The 10,683-nt window shown below is 38.0% G+C and overlaps 1 pseudogene; it reads left to right on the top strand.

The window, feature by feature from the left end:
* Window positions 1-223: 223 nt before the first annotated feature.
* LOC129640156 (cAMP-regulated phosphoprotein 19-like) lies at window positions 224-521 on the top strand (annotated as a pseudogene).
* The last annotated feature ends 10,162 nt before the right edge of the window (window positions 522-10,683 follow it).

The raw sequence follows: 10,683 nt of genomic DNA, 5'->3' as shown, positions 1-10,683 counted from the left end.
TAAACAAAATTGATAGTCAGACTCATCAAGAAAAGAAGGGAAAGGACTCAAATCATTAAAATTAGAAATGAAAATGGAGATGGGTAGAGGTGGCCCAGTCAAATGCTTGGGGAGTTGGGCAGGAGTCCAGCAGACCTGAGGCAACCAGGCAGCTGGGCAGGCTCGATTACCTGGTAACTGCTTCTCTTTCTGGTGTCTCCTCCACATAGTGAGAAGTGTGTTCATGGAAGTCCCTGAGACAGCCTCCATGGAGGAGCAGAAATAAATGGAAGATAAAGTGACTAGTCCAGAGAAAGCTGAAGAAACAAAATTAAAAGCAAGGTATCCTGAGACAAAAGCCTAGAGGTTCAGATTTTTTAAGGAAATGATTGCCGAAAGGGCAAAAAATATTTTGATTCTTGGAATTACAGTATGGCTATATCACAGCCACAGATAAGACAGAGGTCACTGGTGACCACATTCCCACTCCATACAACCTTCCTCAATGGTAATCATCTCTTGTTAGCAAACTGGCTGATTGATTAAAAGAGTTGGACTGCATGTGTCTTGTAATTCCCAATATTTCCCCTTAATATATTACTTCTATGCTTTTTATTTACTTTCACTCACTAAGTTATTCAAGAGTGATGACTTTGCAGGTAGCAGTAGTGTGTGCTACTCTTGTAAGGAGATGTGGTTTAGTTGCTAAGTTGTGTCTGACTTTTGTGACCCCATTGACTGTAGCCCACCAGGCTCCCCAGTCTATAGGATTTTCCAGGCAAAAATACTGGAGTGGGTTGCCATTTCCTTTTCCAGGGGATCTTCCCAATCCAGGGATCAAACCCAGGTCTCCTGCACTCCAGGCAAATTCTTTACTGACTGAGCTACCAGGGAAGCCCTACTAAGGGAATATACTAATACTTATGTAGAGTTTTTTACTAGTTTAACGGTGCACTGGTGAAAAGAACATGTTAGAGCAAAGTAAAGTAATCTACTTGAAAATAATTGTATGTATTACCTAACTCCTAGTGTAGCGCTGGTTCCAACAAGTAACAAGTAAGTTTTACAATTTTAGTGTTTTGGCTTTCTTTAATTCATTAAATTATAGCTTTGTATGCTACTCTTATTTAATATAACCTCTACTGTATTGATTTCTTCTACATTTTCCTTTTGGATTTTGTCAAACAGAAATTTAAGACCACAAGTTTGAAGAAAAGTCACATATTTCAAATACAGACATGACTCCAAAAGATTTGTATCCTGTGTTTGAACTATAATGGCCTTAACTCTGTTTCAGCTTTAACAGTAGAATGTTACTCAGGCAATATTTGCCCATTCTGTTGTAACTTATGTGACTCTGGTGCTTAACAGCTACTGTTGAAGCTAATATTCTTACTAAGTTCTATAGTGTTAAAATACCTTTTGTTGTTGAACATGTGCATTAACTGTTGAATTCACTTTTGTACCACTTTTGTACCACTTTTGTAAGTACATTTTTTCCCACAGCTTCTCACAACTGTCTGTATTAATTTCACATATTAAAGAGTAGATGATGTGCCAACCAGAAGCACAAGAATTCCTATACAAAACTCTATATGTCATTTATCATTTGTATATACTAAGATTGAAAGGTTGTGGTTTGTGAGCTGTGTGCTATGTCGGGATTCATGACCCCCAGAGGAGACAGTTTTGATCTGGGGCCAGAGACAAGGCTTGACTACTCAGAGCTTTTTATGTAGCAAAGTTTTATTACATTACAATAGAGATAGGGAAAGCTTCCAACACAGACATTAGAAGGAGACAGAAAGAGTGCCCACTTGCTAGTCTTTAGCAAGGTGTTTTATGCCTGTTAGTGAGTGAGTGAAAGTTGCTCAGTCATGTCCAGATCTTTGCAACCAAATGGACTGAAGACTGCAGTGAGCTCCTAATTAGATAAGAGAGACACCTCAAGACTGAGGGAGTTTCATCAGGCCCCTCTCCCACAATATGAATTGTTGAGCTAGAATGGTAAAAGGTGCGTCATACTCGGCCATAAAACAATTGAGATGAATATTGATTTGTTGAGTCAAGGGCTTCCCTTGTAGTTCAGACGGTAAAGCATCTGCCTACAATGTGGGAGACCCGGGTTCGATCCCTGGGTTGGGAAGATCCTCTGGAGAAGGAAATGGCAACCCACTCCAGTACTCTTGCCTGGAAAATCCCATGGACGGAGGAGCCCAGTAGGCTACAGTCCGTGGGGTCACAAAGAGTCAGACACGACTGAGCGACTTCACTTCAAAGCTAGCAGCCCAAGATTTAAGAAAAGAAAAAAAAAAAAAAAGGTTAGTGTTAGGTAGAACTGGCTTCCTCAACAGAGAAGGGGGAAAAAAGTCTGCCTGCCACTTGCAGTTTGTTTCCTCCTGTGACTTGGGGACCTCTGGCCTTCCTACTTGCTAACCCTCTCAAGAGTAGTTTATAGTCTTGGAGTTATAGAATACTAAACTTGGGGCTACTGCACTGGGATGACCCAGAGGGATGGTATGGGGAGGGAGGAGGGAGGAGGGTTCAGGGTGGGGAACACATGTATACCTGTGGCGGATTCATTTTGATATTTGGCAAAACTAATACAATTATGTAAAGTTTAAAAATAAAATAAAATTAAAAAAAAAGAATACTAAACTAAAATGTGTGCTCAATCTTGTTGTTGTTCAGTCACTAAGTGGTTTTCAACTCTTTGTGACCCCATGGACTGCAGCATGCCAGGTTTCCCTGTCCTTAACTATCTCCTGGAATTTGCTCAAATTTGTGTCCATTGAGTCGGTAATTGCTCAGTCTGTCATATACTTAATTTTTCATTTGTTACTAATATTCATGACATTCAGTGGCCTCGTACAACTATGTTATGTTTCTTATGCATGTATTTTGTCCTATGCAGAACATATTTGACTTTTATGAAAATTAAATTCATGTAATTTATATAAATGTTTTTTTTAAATATAAATTTGTTTATTTTAATTGGAGGTTAATTACTTTACAATATTGTATTGGTTTTGCCATACATCAACATGAATCCACCACAGGTATACACATGTTTCCCATCCCGAACCCCCCTCCCTCCTCCCTCCCCGTATCATCCCTCTGGGTCGTCCCAGTGCACCAGCCCCAAGCAACCAGTATCATGCATCAAACTTGGACCGGCAATTCATTTCATATATGATATTATACATGTTTCAATGCAGTTCTCCCAAATCATCCCACCATATATATATAAATGTTTTTTAATGTAGAAACTTTTTACTTCCATAGTCAATTTGAGGGACATTAGAATAAAATGTCTTCTCTGGTGGCTCAGTCGGTAAAGAATCCACTTACAATGCAGGCCTGAGTTCAATCCCTGGGTTGGAAAGATCCCCTGGAGGAAGGGCACGACAACCCATTCCAGTATTCTTGCCTGGAGAATCTCCATGGACAGAGGAGCCTTGAAGGCTGCAGTCCATGTGGTCGAAAAGAGTTGGACACCACTGAGTGACTAAGCATATATATATAGAAGAAAATAATTTGCTTCCTGTGGCCTTTCCTTGTTTTTTCTTGCTTCTTTGACTCAAATTGTGTTGGGCTGTGCTGTTCAGTCTATTCAGAAACATATTTATCTATAATTTTACTCTTGAATGCTGTATTTTCTCACACAATGATTTCTCAGTTGTTAACTACTCTTAATCCTGTATTATTACTAATTGACAGTTTTTTAAATAAAAGGAAATTTATAATGAAACAAATATTTGAGAAGACTGGCCCAGAAACCTAGTTATGATAAGATGAATTTTAAGTAATTATAGTGAACTAAGTGAACTAGGCTTGTGACAATTAGAGCAATTTACATGATATGTGGAACAGATAATTCATATTTAGATATTTTGCTTCTATAGATGTCACTTCAATAAAATGTAAATATAATTTTACTTGTCGTCTATCTAGTTAGAACTTTGACATACTTTATTGGGACAAATTTACTGCTCTTTTCAGAGCTCTGCCCATAAGCTGTGATACTGTAGCATGATGCTGAGGATCTGTAGCCTGAGATGATAGTATTTTTTTCTTCATCTTTGACTTGTGCAAGACTGCCATCTCTTTTGGATCCAGGGATCTTTTCTAGATCTTGGCTTCATTTGTACACCTGCTTTCCTATGACCCCAAATTACCATAAATAGTGCATTAAGCATAGCACCTGCACTTAAAGGCTGCCTAGCGCTCTGAGAAAAACTTGCTGATTGTCTTCCTGATCTTTCCACTCCAAAAGCAGAAAACAACAAAATCAATAATGTGCTAATTTGTTATAAAGATTAATTATATATATAAACAGATTTGTAATGGGAGTGAGTAGGTTATACCAAAGTATGTATAATCATTGTGGGATTGATTTAAGAATTGCAAAATACCCCAAAGTAGAATTTTGGTAATATCTAGTAGGTTTTCTTAATAACTATTTGCAAGCAATCATCATTAAATTCACACATATGTCAGAGATTAACCTGAAAGATCAGATCATGTTATTCTTGATTATGATAGGATTCCTGCTATAGTTTGCGATAAGAGATGTAATTGCTGTCTGAATTTTAGCTTGTATCAAGTGAAAGTCACTCAGTTGTGTCCAACTCTTTATGGCCCCATGGACTATACAGTCCACGGAATTCTCCAGGCCAGAATACTGGAGTGGGTAGCCTTTCCCTTCTCCAGGGGATCTTCTTAACCCAGGGATCGAACCCAGGTCTCCCACATTCAAGGTGGATTCCTTACCAGCTGAGCCATGAGGGAAGCCCAAGAATACTGGAGTGGGTAGCCTATCCCTTCTCCAGAGGATCTTCCCAACCCAGGAATCAAACCAGGGTCTCCTGAATTGCAGGTGTTTTTTTTTTTTTTTTTTAACCAACTGAGCTATCAGGGATGTCCTGATCTTGGACGTATTAGATTGTATAATAAATGCTTATATTTATCTACTTCAAAATTTGTTGCAGATCTGTGAAATACTAAGTACCCAAAATAAAATGCTGTCTTTTATTAAAAGCAAATTTCCTCATTAATAAAATATTGTTTTTTTATTAAAGGTAAATTTTCTCATTAAACCAACCTACCTTCTCTAAAGTCACAGTGATTGAAATCTCAGGACTTTCCATCAGGAAAGACCTGCCATGTAGGACTCATAGGTATGATTAATTGCTTAGGCTTCATTATTGGTGATTAGGATAGGGGTTTTGCACTTTTCTGTTTTTGTTCTGTTTAGAAGCTCAGTTAATTGAAGACATATTTGCAGATTGTTTCACCATTGCTTGATACTTTTGACTAAGCTGAATTTAATTAAACTTTCTATGGTTTCATATTTGTGGTTTGAGAAAGGGCCGACTTGAATCATTGTCTTTATTATAAATGAATGTTGGAGTAAATAAGTTGGAGATAAATACTTCATTAAAACCAGATAAAAATAAATTACCTGTTTCATATCCAGTAGCTCCTGTTTGATAGTACAGTTCTGAGAAACATTTCATTTTTAAAGGCTACATCTGACTAAAATAATTATATTTATTGGCTTGTTGAGATAGTAAGGAATTGCTGTTCTGATGAACTAGAAGGAGCATGCTTACAATCTATTTACAAGTTATTCAAAATTATTGTGCTGTGCGCCTAAAAATAAGTCCTAAATGTTCACCAAAGCCTCTACTTGTTGTTACTTCACTGGAAATTTGTTGCTCTTTTTACTTGATGCAATAAAACTATACCTCTGAATATTTATTGATACATTTTACTAAACCAGATATGTATGCTTTCTCAATCCAAATTACTCAAATTTTATCAAACACTTAAATGTGAACTCTACTTGGACTGTGCTCTAAACTTAGTGTTTAGTGATCCAGGGACACATATCCTATAGGAAGGAAGGGCATGTCCGAGTGGCAACTAAAACAGTTTCTGTTGTGGCCTTTTCACATTCCCCAACATTCAGACATATTACTTCCATTTTTCATTTTCATTTTTAACCTCATTTTACTTCACTTCCCCCATCCTGTTGTCATTCCTGCTTGTTTCTTAAGGCCCCTGATGGCATTTATTAAATGGTATTTCAGATCAGATCAGTCGCTCAGTCGTGTCTGACTCTTTGCGACCCCATGAATCGCAGCACGCCAGGCCTCCCTGTCCATCACCAACTCCCGGAGTTCACTCAAACTCATGTCCATGGAGTCGGTGATGCCATCCAGCCATCTCATCCTCTGTCGTCCCCTTCTCCTCCTGCCCCCAATCCCTCCCAGCATCAGAGTCTTTTCCAATGAGTCAACTCTTCGCATGAGGTGGCCAAAGTACTGGAGTTTCAGCTTTAGCATCATTCCTTCCAAATAAATCCCAGGGCTGATCTCCTTCAGAATGGACTGGTTGGATCTCCTTGCAGTCCAAGGGACTCTCAAGAGTCTTCTCCAACACCACAGTTCAAAAGCATCAATACTTCGGTGCTCAGCTTTCTTCACAGTCCAACTCTCACATCCACACATGACCACAGGAAAAACCATAGCCTTGACTAGACGAACCTTTGTTGGCAAAGTAATGTCTCTGCTTTTGAATATGCTTTCTAGGTTGGTCATAACTTTCCTTCCAAGGACTAAGTGTCTTTTAATTTCATGGCTGCAGTCACCATCTGCAGTGATTTTGGAGCCCAGAAAAATAAAGTCTGACACTGTTTCCACTGTTTCCCCATCTATTTCCCATGAAGTGGTGGGACCAGATGCCATTATCTTTGTTTTCTGAATGTTGAGCTTTAAGCCAACTTTTTCACTCTCCACTTTCACTTTCAACAAGAGGCTTTTGAGTTCCTCTTCACTTTCTGCCATAAGGGTAGGGCTGATGAATTATCAATCCTTTAATGTCCTTTCCAGTATACCATAATTAAGGATGTACTTTGGGCTTCCCAGTTGGCACTAGTGGTAAAGAACCCAACTGCCAATGCAGGAGACATAAGAGATGCATGTTCAATACCTGGGTTGGGAAGATCACCTGGAGGAGGTCAGGGAAACCCACTCCAGTATTCTTGCCTGGAGAATCCCATGGTTAGAGGAGCCTATCAGGCTACAGTCCATAGGGTCTCAGAGTCAGACATGACTGAAGTGACTTGGCTTGCACACATGCAAGGAACCATTTAAATTTTTTTTAAAACAGTATCTTTTTCTGGACAAGGACAGGTTTGAACCACTGTCCTAATTCTGCAATTCAGTGTGCACTGTCAGTCTTCCCCCATATCCTTTCTACCTCTGACACCACATCACACCTTATAAAATTGGAATAAAAGAAGTCTTATTCTGGGATTGTTATTCAAAGGATAAAACCCCCGATTTTAATACTATTTTACTAATTTCTGCCTCTTAATAGGTAGACTAATGGATTTTATTATGGAAATCACTGATGGTCATGAAAACCATTAACTATATTTGTAATATGTTATTGATCAACTAAACAGCATTTGGAAGAAAAATCTAGTTTTTTAAATAAGCCCTCGAATCTGTGACTGCATCTCTTATTTGTTATTTTAAATTTTTAATTTTGTATTGGGGTTTAGCCTTAACAATGTTGTGATAGTTTCAGGTGAACAAAAAAGGGATTCAGCAATACATATACGTGTATCCATTTTCACCCAAATCCCCCTCCCATACATGCTGCTACATAACATTAACCACAGTTAAATGTGCCATACAGTAGGTTTGTTTGGTTCTCCATCTTAAATATAACAAAGTATACAGATGCAATGGGACACTTGCCTGTATTAAAAGGGCCAAGAATAAAAGAATTTTTGCTGAACATGTCTATAGAGTTTGCAATTAAAGCTGAAAATTGTCAAATAACTCTTCCAAAATTATACTTATGAAATATACAAAAAATAAATATCTACTTAATTCTTATTGGAAAAAAGAAATGTAAACAGAGACATTGCAACGGACACAACAGAAATACAAAGGATCATAAGAGAGTAGTACAAGCAACTATATGCCAATAAAATTTAAAACCTGGAATAAATTGACAAATTCTTAGAAAAATACATCCTCAGATGCACAGTCTCAGCTTAACTATGGGGTTTTAATCTGTTGCACCTGCCACTTTCAGGGTGGTCCCCCTTCTTTGCTTATTTTGGCTTCCTCTGTTTGCAAGTCTCTTCAGTATCTTATTTCCACCCTGACATGAGGGGTCAAAAGTAGCCACTTATTCAGGCTCACTTGCTCAGTTGTGCTGTGGAGAGGGAGGGGTGAAAAGATGCTCAACATCACTCATTGTTAGAGAAATGCAAATCAAAACCACAATGAAGCACCATCTCATGCTGGTCAGAATGACCATAATCAAAAAGTCTACAAACAATAAATGCTGGAGAGGGTGTGAAGAAAAGGGAACCCTTTTACACTGTTAGTAGGAATTCAAACTAGTACAGCCACTATGGAGAACAGTGTGGAGATTCCTTAAAAACTGGGAAAAGAACTGCCAAATGACCCAACGATCCCACTGCTGGCCGTACACCCCAAGGAAACAAGAATAGAAAGAGACACACATACTGCGATGTTCATTGAAGCACTATTTACAATAGCTAGGACATTGAAACAGCCTAGATGTCCATCAGCAGATGAATGGATAAGGAAGTTGTGTTATATATACACAATGGAATATTACTCAGCTATAAAAAGGAACACATTTGAGTCAGTCGTAATGAAGTGGATGAAAATGGAGCCTATTATACAGAGCAAAGTAAGTCAGAAAGATAAAGACAAATACTGTATATTAACGCATATATACGGAATTTTGAAAGATGGCAGCAATGACCCTATATGGAAGACAGCAAAAGAGACACACGTATACAGAACAGACTTTTGGACAGGCTGAATCCAAGATGTTGGACCACCAGAGAACTCCTGACCCCATGAAATTCTAATTAGTGAGAAATCTCCCAAAGGCCTGCATCTCAACACTGAGAACTGGACCAACCAAAGGCCAGCCAGCTTCACTGTCGAATACTTTGTGCCAAACAGATAGACACAATAGAAATGCAAAGGATCATAAGAGACTACTATGAGCAACTATATGCCAATAATGGAAAGGAACAAACTCACAAGACTGAACTAAGAAGAAGTAGAAACTATGAACAGACCAATCACAAGCACATTGAAATTGAAACTCTGATAAAATATCTTCCAACCAAGAGCCCAGGACCAGATGGCTGCAATTACGAATTCTATCAAACATTTAGACAAGAGCTAACAACTATCCTGCTCAAACTGTTCCAAAAAAATTTCAAAGGGAGGAAAACTCCCAAATTCATTCTACAAAGCCACCCTCACCCTGATACCAAAAGCAGACAAAGATAGCCAATATCACTGATGAACATAAATTTTTAAAATCTCAACAAAGTTCTAGAAAACAGAATCCAATAACATATTAAGGGAATCACACACCATGATAAAATGGGTTTATCCCAGGGGTGCAAGGAATCAATATATGCAAATCAATCAATGTGTTACATCATATTAACAAATTGAAAGATAAAATTCATATGATCATTTCAATAGATGAAGAGAAAGCTTTCAAAAAAATTCAACACCAATTTACAATTAAAAAACTCTCTGGAAAATCAGTATAGAAGGAACCTACCTCAACATAATAAAGGCTATATATGACACATGGCAAACATTATTCTCAATGGTGAAAAACTGAAAACATTTCCTCTAAAAGCAGGAACAAGACAAGGATGCCCACTTTTGCCACTTTTACTCAATATAGTTTTGAAAGCCCTAGCCACAATAATCAGAGAAGAAAAAGAAATAAAAGGAATCCATATTGGAAAAGAAGTAAAATTCTCACTCTTTGCAGATGACAGGATTCTGTACATAGACAACCCTAAAATGCCACCAAAAAACTGCTAGAGGTAATCAATGAATTTAGTAAAGTTCCAGGATGTAAAATGAATACACAGAAATTACTTGCGTTCCTATACACTAATAATGAAAAATCAGAAAGAAACTAAGGAAACAATTCCACTCACCATTGCAACATAAAGAATAAAATATCTAGGAGTAAACCTTCTCTGGTGGTTCAGATGGTAAAGAATCTGTCTGCAATTCAGCAGACCCAGGTTTGATGCCTGGGTCAGCAAGATCCCCTGGAGAAAGAAATGGCAACTCAACCCACTCCAATATTCTTGCCTAGAGAAATCCATGGACAGAGGAGCCTGGCAGGCTCCATTGTCCATGGGGTCACAAAGAGTCAGACACGACTGAGTGACTAACACTTTCACTTTCAAAGAGACAAAAGAATCTGTATGCAAACAATACAAGCAGATGGGGAGATATACCGTGTTCTTGGATTGGAAGAATCAATACTTTCAAGATGACTATACTATCCAAAGCAATCTACTAATTCAGTGAAATCCTTATCAAATTACCAATGGCATTTTTCACCAAACTAGAACAAAAAATTTCAAAATTTGTATGAATACAAAAGACCCCAAAGAGCCAAAGCAATCTTGAGAAACAAAAACGGAGCTGGAGGAATCAAACACACTTTCTTCAAAATATTCTACAAAGGTACTGTCATTAAGATAGTATGGTACTGGCACAAAAACAGAAATATGGACCAATGGAACAAAGTAGAAAGTGCAAAGATAAACTCATGCACATATGGGCATCTTATCTTTGACAAAGGAGACAAGAA

The sequence above is a fragment of the Bubalus kerabau genome, chromosome X, assembly GCF_029407905.1.
Source record: "Bubalus kerabau isolate K-KA32 ecotype Philippines breed swamp buffalo chromosome X, PCC_UOA_SB_1v2, whole genome shotgun sequence".
Lineage (NCBI taxonomy): Eukaryota > Metazoa > Chordata > Mammalia > Artiodactyla > Bovidae > Bubalus > Bubalus kerabau.
This window is presented reverse-complemented; position numbering and strand designations above follow the sequence as displayed.